We start from the raw sequence: 11,080 nt of genomic DNA, 5'->3' as shown, positions 1-11,080 counted from the left end.
TTTAAGTGTCTTATAACAGTAACCTGAAGTCCATCCAGCTCTGTTGAGTTCAGGAAGTAAACTGAATTAATTGGTGTTTACCCATTCTAAACTGCTCCACAGATTTATAATAAATCAAACATACTGGAGAGCAATCAGCTTAAAGGCCTATAACCCACACAGAAGTTATTGTACTTGTCAGGCCAAGTGATTTTCTTTCATCCAAGGTTTTCAGGACATTTTGTGATAAAATCAAGGGGTGAGCTCTCAGCTCACCTATCAGTTTCCCTACTCTTCAATACTTACCAGTCCCAATTAGGGGATTCCTTCTATATTAGCATGATATTATAACTATAGTGAAACAAGATTTAAAAAATAATATTGAATAATCATGGAATTTCTTTCCTTACTCAGGAAAATCAGGCTTTTAATGGTATTTCTTTGAAGCAGAGAAAAGTGTTCTACATATAGTGGTTCACAACCACCAAATAAAGTACTGATGTCTCTAGCTTTTGCTTCCCAAAATGGAATAGTAGGGTTTTCAAAATATGTCCCCACTTACTTGCCACTATTCTAAATAAAAGGAAACACATAAGCCAACTTTTGGTATTCTCCAATTGGACTATATCTGTTAGGCATCTCTTGAAGCCCATAGGATATGATGGGACTGCAGTGGGTTGAACAGTGCCCCCCCCCCCACCAAATTAATGGCTGCCTGGATCCTCAGAATGTGACCTTATTTGTAAATAGGGTCTTTGTGGATATAATTAAGGTAAGGATCCATATAAGACCATACAGAATTAGAGTAGGTCCTAAATCCAATGAGAATGTCCTCATAAGAGACAGAAAAGGGAGAAGAAGTCCATGTGAAAATTCTGAGGCAAAGATTGGCTCCAAGATAAGGAACACCTTGAACCATCAGAAGCTGAAAGAGGCAAGGAAGTATTCTCTCCCACAGCCCTCCAAGGGAGTATAACTCTACTGACACCTACAGTTTGAACTTAGAGCTTCCAGAACTAAGAGGGAATAAATGTCCATTGCTTTAAGCCAACAAGTGAGTGATAACTTCTTACGTGCATCCCTAGGAAACTAATATAATGCCCTGATCTAAAATTTGCTATTTTGGTAATTTCTATATCTTTCTGAGAAGAGTTTGTAAGCTCGTTCTTCTACTACCAATCTTTTCTCAAGGACTCTCTTTTAATTTTTAAAGGTAATTAAATTAAGGTCCTATTTTCAAGTCTTAAAATCAATTTAAAAACTCATAAGAATCTTGGTTTAATTTTTTGAAAAAAAGTTTAATTTTGGTTGTGTGGATGGGGTTTGAGGTATACTATGTAAGTCAGTGATTCCAATCTTCCGTTTGTAAGCGCAAACGCACTTCTACCAGTAAAAATATTCATTTCATATCATGATTTTTCAGCTCTGTTTAGAAGTCTTAGTAAGACAGAGATAGGCTACTAAGATGGATATTGTAAATAAATAAAATACCAACAGTCATTTTTATGTTCTGCCAGGAGGATTTTGTTCTCCCTCATTTGTTAATCACTTGTCTGTAATGAAGTTAAGTTCCCTACTTGGAATGTAATGTTAAGTTCTGAATTCAAATTTTAAAGAAACAGAAAAAAGAAGGATTGAAGGCCCTGCAAGCATGGTGTCATCGAAGGGGAGGCAGGACATGCCCCAGCTGGGGGGCTACAGCCCTATCGACTACAAGCGGAACCTTCCGCGTCGGGGGCTGTCGGGCTACAGCATGGTCGCCATGGGCATCGGGACCTTGCTCTTTGTGTACTGGAGCATGATGAAGTGGAACTGCGAACGCAGGCGCCTGCAGATCCAGGAGTTCGAGGCCCGCATTGCGCTGATGCCTCTGTTGCAGGCAGAGAAGGACCGGAAGCTTCTCCAGATACTTCGGGAGAACTTGGAGGAGGAAGCGATCATCGTGAAGGGCGTGCCAGATGGGAAGGTAGGTGAGTCCGTGTTCCACACAACGTGCTGGGTGACCCCCATGCTGGGCAAGCTCTACGGGCTGTGCATGTGCACAAACGAGGAGGTTCTCAACGCCACCTCCGGCTTCAAGCAGTACACCTAGGGGCCTGTGCCCCTCAGACCACTGGACCCCTACTGCCTCCCCACCAGGAGAGAATAAATGCTCTGGAGACTGGCAACAACAACAAAAAAGATAGAAGGACTCAAAGTCATTTTACATGATGGAAGAAATGGGATATATGTACCTGTGTACATGCTAACTTTGTAAAACAGCTTAACCTCCTTCTGTTTGGCCTTCAGATATAATGAGATGATTAGGAAGTAGACGATTCAGAAAAAATAATAACCGACATAAAGTAAATAAAAAGGATTTTCTAATGCACCGAATTTCCTGAAAATGGAAGGCACTAGGAATTGCAGTAGGGAATCTGTTACTAGATTAATAGTTTTCTAACAGTGAGTGCCTGGAATTCCATTCTGTGGCTTAAAACATGGCAAATGTATATCTACTAACAGGTTGTAGATGTGTCTGACTGTAACCTCAAGAAATAAAGGAAAATAATAGAAGCAAAGAATAAAAAGTATGTAGTGCTTGGATTATAGAAAACCTTGAATGCAAGATTAAGTGTTTCTGATTTTCTCTAAACAATGGGGCTGGGATGTGATACTAGGAGTACTTCTTGAAGTTTTTGCATAATTATGCAATCAAAATACATTACAATAAAATGAACATGATGATAAAATTAAAGATAGTGTGAAACAAACTCCAACTTTCTTACATTTAAAAGTGTGTTTTTGGTTTTTTTTTTACATATTTGGTTTTAACAGATGCTTTTATTCCCTAAAACTTTGCTGTAGAACATTCTCTCAAGAACTGAAAGAAATGGACATGAAGTCAAGAAATACATCAGGATTAAGAAATAGAGACATGGAAGGAGAATAATAAACAGGCAAACTAAAATATATAGAAATGCAATCAAATACACTAAGAAAAATGTCCACGGGAATTCAGTAGAATCTCATTTTCTTGATTCACATATTCTATTGCTAATCCTTTGAAGCATCAAGGGTTGGGAATTTCTATTTCTCAGGGAAATTATATATTTCCCTAGAAGTCTACAGAAAATCATATGAGCACAGAGAAGTAACAATAAAATACTACACAGGGCTGAATGTGATGGCTTAGTTACTGAGTTTACTACTAGATGTTACTTTTAATTCATAACAATGAGAAAATTGGCTCATATGTTATAGCATAGTTACTGGGAGAAAAAAAGGGGCTTAGACACAATTTTCTATGCCTTTTGAAGCTGACTTTAGCTGGGTTGTATGATTAGTTTTGCCTGGGGGTTAGAGAACTGTTGAACATTCTGGCAGTACTAGGGCTCATTTGGCTTTCTCTATAAGATATTGGTCAATTTCAGCTTATCTGGCAAAGACTAAGGTTGCAATTTATTTTATTTTATTTCTTAAATATTACTTGAAACTTTTCCTTTTTCCATTCTAAGATCAACCAAGAAGTTTTACACAAAATGGAAAAACACAATGGTCTCTCCCTGTGGTGACTTCTTGGTATTTTAACAAAGGCCGGCTGAGCAGCAGGGAAGCACGTTAAAGACAGCACTTTCCTGGCAGGTTTGTAAATACATGAGAAAACAGGCAATGCTCATGCTTTTAATACTCAAGAATAATTTATAAATTAATTGTACTAACTCTGAAAATTGTATTTATTCAACATTACTGTGTCACAAGAACTATATTATTTAGGTGCTAGAAACGAATTGCACAGCCTAACCTCAAAGAGCTTACAGTTGACAAAAAAAAAAAAAAAAAATGTAGACATATAAATATAAATCTCTATATAAAGATGGTATAATAATTTCACAAAGGGTATGTCACATCCAGTAAGTGTTGGGATCATAGACGGATTCAATGAGGAAGTGATATTTGAACTAAATTTTGATGACTTTTTGATGAAAGACATTAAGGAAATAGAGGGAAGGACATTCCAGTAAAGAGGAAAACATACATTAACACACATAGGCAGGAATGCCCAGACTGGCATTAGGAAAAGAAATTAGGAAAGTTAGATTGTCTGGAAAGTAGGATCCATAGTAATAGAAAATATTACCTCAACTTGCAGCCTGGATTAAGCCATGAAATTATGTTAATAAGTATTTCATTACCACTGTAGTAAACTTTTAGAAAGGAATTCATGAGCCAACTCAAGATTTGCTTCTCTAAAGAAGACTAAGCTCTCCAGCCTGCATTCCTAATGTCCATTTCTGATTTCTCATATCTCTCATAGTTGCTATTTGGCCCTTTTGAAATCAACATTTCTCCTGATATTCACATAATTCAACCTCATTTCCTCATAGAGCATCTGAAATCCTTCAGCATAGGGTTATCTTCTTTCAAAACTTTCAAATATTCATCACAGCATTTGTCACAAAATACTTAGTAACTCATCCCTAATGATGGGATTTGAACAACTAAACAAGTTTGCTTACTTCAGTAATTTAAACCTCAGCATGCATTAATATGTGCTAGGTAAAGAGAATGTACTTTCACATTACATTTTGATGTGCACTTTTTATCTCTGAATACTTTCTGAAAGGTGATATGCACCACTGCTTGCTTATCGTGAAATCCCACATGTCAAAACAGAAAGCCAGATAATAAACATTTATCAAGAGACATGCAAGTAAATTGCTTAACATAGTATTGGGGCATAGAAATCCATTAAATAAATGTTGCCTAGGATTATGATTATTAATAGTGATCGTGGTAGACACAGTAGCAGTAGGAATAGTAACAGTGGAGGTGGTAATTCAAAGATATTTGAAGAGGTAAAGAGTCAATATAAATAAAGTCAACAAATAAATAAATAAATAACGTCAACAAAATATGGATCCTATTATAATAAATACCACATTACTATATTTTATGAAACTTTAACTTTTAATAAATGTTTGAAACATATTAACAAATGCTGCATTAAAAATAAACCAGAAATATTTCATTTTGACTTGTATTTAAACTAATTTTTGTAAATCTTTTGTTTTATGCAAAAAAAAAGTAACACTTTTTATATGGCACTCTTTTTTGGATCATCATGGCCAATGAAAGGTATGTTCAAAATTTTGTAGTCACAGAATAAAACTATTTTTTCACAGCATCTATAATAAAAATTTACAACAAAATTTTTATTCAGCAACACAATATGGTGCAGTTTTATGTTTCCTCTTATTATTGTCAAAATGTATGGTTTATTCCAAATGATATTTAAATCTCCTTATTAATAATCCTTATTGTCTGCATAGAACATACATTTTTTATACCTCACACAGAGAAAATTTTTAGTGTTAAACAGAAAGTCTATAGGAATTTTCTGAATGAACTCAATGTTGAATTTAAAATATGTATATATTGCACAAGGAAAATTATAGCTGAAAATGGACCATTTTCATAGCTTTCCAACAAAAAAAGCTAAATGGTTTAAACCTGTATCTCAAAGAAGCAATCCACTGATCATCACTTCTCTAAAGCAAGAGAGAAATCTATGTTGAACACTATTTGAAAAGCAGTTAAGGACTAATTACAGAGAATTAAATCATGTCTTTTTTTTTTTTAATCCATTTTAGTAGCTGAAGTATTTTTCAGGAGTTACTAAATTTTAAAAACCTGTGGGGACAACTAACCACTGAACAATCATCGATAGGAAGACACTGGAATTCACCAAAAAAGATACCCCACATCCAAAGACCAAGGAGAAGCTGAATTAGATGGTAGGAGGGGCGCATTCACAATAAAATCAAATTCCACAACCACTGGGTGGGTGATTCACAGATTGGAGAACAAGTATACCACAGAAGTCCACCCACTGGAGTGAAGGTTCTGAGCCCCACGTCAGGCTTCCCAACCTGAGGGTCCGGCAATGGGAGGAGGAACTCCCAGAGAATCAGACTTTGAAGGCCAGTGGGATTTGATTGCAGGACTTTGACAGGACTGGGGGAAACAGAGACTCAACTCTTGGAGGGCACACACAAAGTAGTGTGAGCAAGAGGACTCAGGGGAAGGAGCAGTGACCCCATAGGAGACTGAACCGGACCTACTTGCTAGTGTTGGAGGATCTCCTGCAGAGGTGAGGGGCAGCTGTGGCTCACCATGGGGACAAGGATACTGGCAGCAGAAGTACTCCTTGGCGTGAGCCTTCCTGGAGTCTGCCATTGGCCCCACCAAAGAGCCTATAGCCTCCAGTGCTGGGTTGCTTCAGGCCAAACAACCAAAAAGGAGGGAACTCAGCCCCACCCATCAGCAGACAGCGGATTCAAGTTTTACTGAGCTCTGCCCACCAGAGCAACAGCCAGCTCTACCCACCACCAGTACCTCCCATCAGGAAGCTTCCACAAGCATCTTAGATAGCCTCATCCACCAGAGGGCAGACAGAAGAAGCAAGAACTACAATCCTGCAGCCTGTGGAATGAAAACCACATTCACAGAAAGACAGACAAAAGGAAAAGGCAGAGGACTATGTACCAGATGAAGGAACAAGATAATACCCCAGAAAAACAACTCCATGAAGTGGAGATAGGCAACCTTCCAGGAAAAGAATTCAGAATAATGATAGTGAAGATGACCCAGGACCTCGGTAAAAGAATGGAGGCAAAGATCGAGAAGATGCAAGAAATGTTTAACAAAGACCTAGAAGAATTAAAGAACAAACAGATAGAGATGAACAATACAATAACTGTAATCAAAAATAACCAAGAGATTACTGGAGAAATCAAAGAAGAAATCAAAAAATACCTAGAGACAAATGACAACGAAAACACAATGATCCAAACCTATGGGATGCAGCAAAAGCAGTTCTAAGAGGGAAGTGTATAGCAATACAATCCTACCTTAAGAAACAAGAAAAATCTCAAATAAACAATCTACCCTTACACCTAAAGGAACTAGAAAATGAAGAACAAACAAAACCCAAAGATAGTAGAAGGAAAGAAATCATAAAGATTAGAGCAGAAATAAATGAAATAGAAACAAAGAAAACAGTAGCAAAGATCAAAAAAACTAAAAGCTGCTTCTTGAGAAGATAAACAAGATTGTAAACCTTTAGCCAGATTTATCAAGAAAAAGAGGAAGGGGACTCAAATCAATAAAATTATAAATGAATAAAGGAGAAGTTACAATGGACACCACAGAAATACAAAGCATCATAAGAGACTACTACAAGCAACTCTATGCCAATAAAACGGACAACCTGGAAGAAATGGACAAATTCTTAGAAAGGTATAACCTTCCAAGACTGAACCAGGAAGAAATAGAAAATATGAACAGACCAATTGCAAGCGCTGAAATTGAAACTGTGATTAAAAATCTTACAACAAGCAAAACTCCAGGACCAGATGGCTTCACAGGTAAATTCTATCAAACATTTAGAGAAGAGCTAACACCCATCCTTCTCAAACTCATCCAAAAAATTTCAGAAGAAGGAACACTCCCAAACTCATTCTATGAGGCCACCATCACCCTGATACCAAAACCAGACAAAGATACTACAAAAAAAGAAAACTACAGACCAATATCACTGATGAATATGGATGCAAAAATCCTCAACAAAATACTACCAAACAGAATCCAACAATACATTAAAAGGATCATACACCATGATCAAGTGGAATTTATCCCAGGGATGGAAGGATTCTTCACTACATGCAGTCAGTCAATGTGATACACCATACTAACAAACTGAAGAATAAAACCCATATGATCATCTCAATAGATGCAGAAAAACTCGACAAAATTCAGCATCAATTTATGATAAAAACTCTCTAGAAAGTGGGCATAGATGGAACCTACCTCAACATATTAAAGGCCATATACAACAAACCCACAGCAAACATCATTCTCAACGGTGAAAAATTGAAAGCATTTCCTCTAAGATCAGGAACAAGACAAGGATGTCCACTCTTGCCACTATTATTCAACATAGTTTTGGAAGTCCTAGCCATGGCAATCAGAGAAGGAAAAGAAATAAAAGGAATGCAAATTGGAAAAGAAGAAGCAAAACTGTCACTGTGTGAAGATGACATGATACTATACATAGAAAATCCTAAGGATGCCACCAGAAAAGTATTAGAGCTAATCAATCAATTTGGTAAATTTGCAGGATACAAAATTAATGCACAGAAATCTCTTGCATTCGTATACATTAACAACGAAAGTTCAGAAAGAGAAATTAAGGAAACAATCCCATTCACCTCTGCAACAAAAAGAATAAAATACCTAGGAGTAAACCTATCTAAGGTGGTAAAAGCCTGTACTCAGAAAACTACAAGACCCTGATGAAAGAAATCAAAGATGACACAAACAGATGGAGAGATATACCATGTTCTTAGATTGGAAGAATCAATATTGTGAAAATGGCTATACTACCCAAAGCAATCTACAGATTCAATGCAATACCAGTCAAATTACCAATGGCACTTTTTACAGAACTAGAGCAAAAAATCTTAAAATTTGTATGGAGTACAAAAGACCCGAAATAGTCAAAGCAATCTTGAGGGGAAAAAATGGAGCTGGAGGAATCCGACTCCCAGATTTCAGACTATACTACAAAGCTACAGTAATTAAGACAATATGGTACTCGCACAGCAACAGAAATATAGATCAATGGAACAGGATAGAAAGCCCAGAGATAAACCCATGCACCTATGGTCAACTAATCTATGACAAAGGAGACAAGGATATACAATGGAGAAAAGACAGTCTCTTCAAAAAGTGGTGCTGGGAAAACTGGACAGCTACTTGTAAAAGAATGAAATTAGGACACTCCCTAACACCATACACAAAAAGAAACTCCAAATGGATTAAAGACCTAAATTTAAGACCAGATAGTTTCAAACTCTTAGAGGAAAATATAGGAAGAACACTCTTGGACATAAACCACAGCAAGACCTTTTTTGACCCACCTCCTAGAGTAATGGAAATAAAAACAAAAATAACCAAATGGGACCTAATGAAACTTCAAAGCTTTTGCACAGCAAAGGAAACCATAAAGAAGATGAAAAGACAACCCTCAGAATGGGAGAAAATATTTGCCAACAAATCAACAGACAAAGGATTAATCTCCAAAATATATAAACAGCTCATGCAGCTCAATATTAAAAAAACAAGCAACCCTATCAAAAAATGGTCAGAGAAACTAAATAGACATTTCTCCAAAGAAGATATATAGATTGCCAACACACACATGAAAACATGCTCAACATCTCTAATTATTAGAGAAATACAAATCAAAACTACAATGGGGTATCACCTCACACCAGTCAGAATGGCCATCATCAAAAAATCTACAAACAATAAGTGCCAGAGAGGGTGTGGAGAAAAGGGAACCCTCTTGCACTGTTGGTGGGAATGTAAATTGATACAGCCACAATGGGGAACAGTATGGAGGTCCCTCCAGAAACTAAACATAGAATTACCATATGACCCAGCAATCCCACTCCTGGGCATATACCCAAAGAAAACCATAATTCAAAAAGACACATGCACCCCACTGTTCATTGCAGCACTATTTACAATAGCCAGGTCATGGAAGCAACCTAAATACCCACTGACAGATGAAGGGATAAAGAAGATGTGGTACACACATATAACAGAATGTTAATTAGCCATAAAAAAGAACAAAACTGGGTCATTTGTAGAGATGTTGACAGACCTAGAGACTGTCATACAGAGTGATGTAAGTCAGAAAGAGAAAAACAAATACCGTATGTTAATGAATATATGTGGAATCTAGAAACATGGTACAGATGAACCGGTTTGCAAGGCAGAAATTGAGACACAGATGTAGAGAACAAACATATGGACACCAAGGGGGAAAGCGGGGTGGGGTGGGGTGGGATGAATTGGGAGATTGAGATTGACATATATACACTAATACGTTTAAAATAGATAACTAATAAGAACCTGATGTGTTAAAAAAAATCAGATCAGTATTTGCCTTAAAAATAATGGAAATGTTCAAAATTTTGTTTGTGGTGGTGCTTACACAAGTATATACAAATGCCAAAATTCATCAACCTGAAAACTTAAGATAGCTGCATTTTATTTCATGAAATTTATACCTTAATAAAGTTGATTTTTATGAAAGGAAAAAAAAAAACTTGTGAGATAGAGAGATCAGGATAAAATCAGGGAAGAAAATAATTTCACAGTGCATACAACTTGTATAATGCCAAGCCCCGTCTGTAATTATTTATAATGCCAAGTTCCTTTATCAAATGTGATTTTCCCTTAAATGTTCTGAGAAAACGTTTTAAAAAGTCACTAAAGGAAAGAATTTTCAACTAGGTTCTCTAACACTACTACTACTAATAAATCTAGTAAAATAATTGGATGCAATTTCTTCAGGCATACACTTTTGTTTGTGTGTTTGTGTCACAAATGCGTGAAATTTAGATGTCTGCCAAGAAGAGCAATGCAGCAACTACTTCCTCATCTCAGCTGGAGCCATAACTCTAAGGTACTTGAGAGGTACAGAGATGAAAGAAGCAATCCTTAGGAAGAGCCTTATGATAAACTATCTTTAGTCTCAAAACTCCTTTTGTAGCTACCTTTGCAAACTTATATGGGTTCATCTGATGCATTTTTGTTGTGCTTCTACTCTGGGCTAAATACTATGCTTGATTCTTTGGATAAAGTGAAAACAGAATAAAGATCATCCTTTCCAAAAGCCCATAAACCAGTTCAGGACATGGTTTTCAAACTGTTTGTGAGCACCAGACTGAAAAGTGTAATAACATGGCTTCCATCCAGGGTCTAGGCCAATTACAGAGCCAGTAGCTGGGAAGATGTATAAAAACTGTCATTTTACTTAATTGCTATTATAAACTTTATGTTATTTTTTAATTGATTTTTAATTGAAACATCAACTTCCTTTGAATTCGGATCAGAAGCACAGTGAAATTATTTTTCCTAAACACCTTGGTACTCAGTCCGTCTACAAAGAAAACAGAAAGAATAAAGCTGATGTCTTTTCTCTCTAGAGACATCTGCCTGCACATTTGAGGTTCTTTACTCCTTTTTTTACTTCTAGCTTTCACTT

The 11,080-nt window shown here is 36.6% G+C and overlaps 1 pseudogene; it reads left to right on the top strand.

Annotated features, from left to right (window-relative positions):
* Positions 1-1,624: 1,624 nt before the first annotated feature.
* Positions 1,625-2,071, top strand: LOC137231264 (NADH dehydrogenase [ubiquinone] 1 alpha subcomplex subunit 13 pseudogene; annotated as a pseudogene).
* Positions 2,072-11,080: the final 9,009 nt, after the last annotated feature.

The sequence above is a fragment of the Pseudorca crassidens genome, chromosome 9, assembly GCF_039906515.1.
Source record: "Pseudorca crassidens isolate mPseCra1 chromosome 9, mPseCra1.hap1, whole genome shotgun sequence".
Classification (NCBI taxonomy): domain Eukaryota; kingdom Metazoa; phylum Chordata; class Mammalia; order Artiodactyla; family Delphinidae; genus Pseudorca; species Pseudorca crassidens.
The sequence above is the reverse complement of the archived record's forward strand: the minus strand, read 5'-3'. Positions and strand labels throughout refer to the sequence as shown.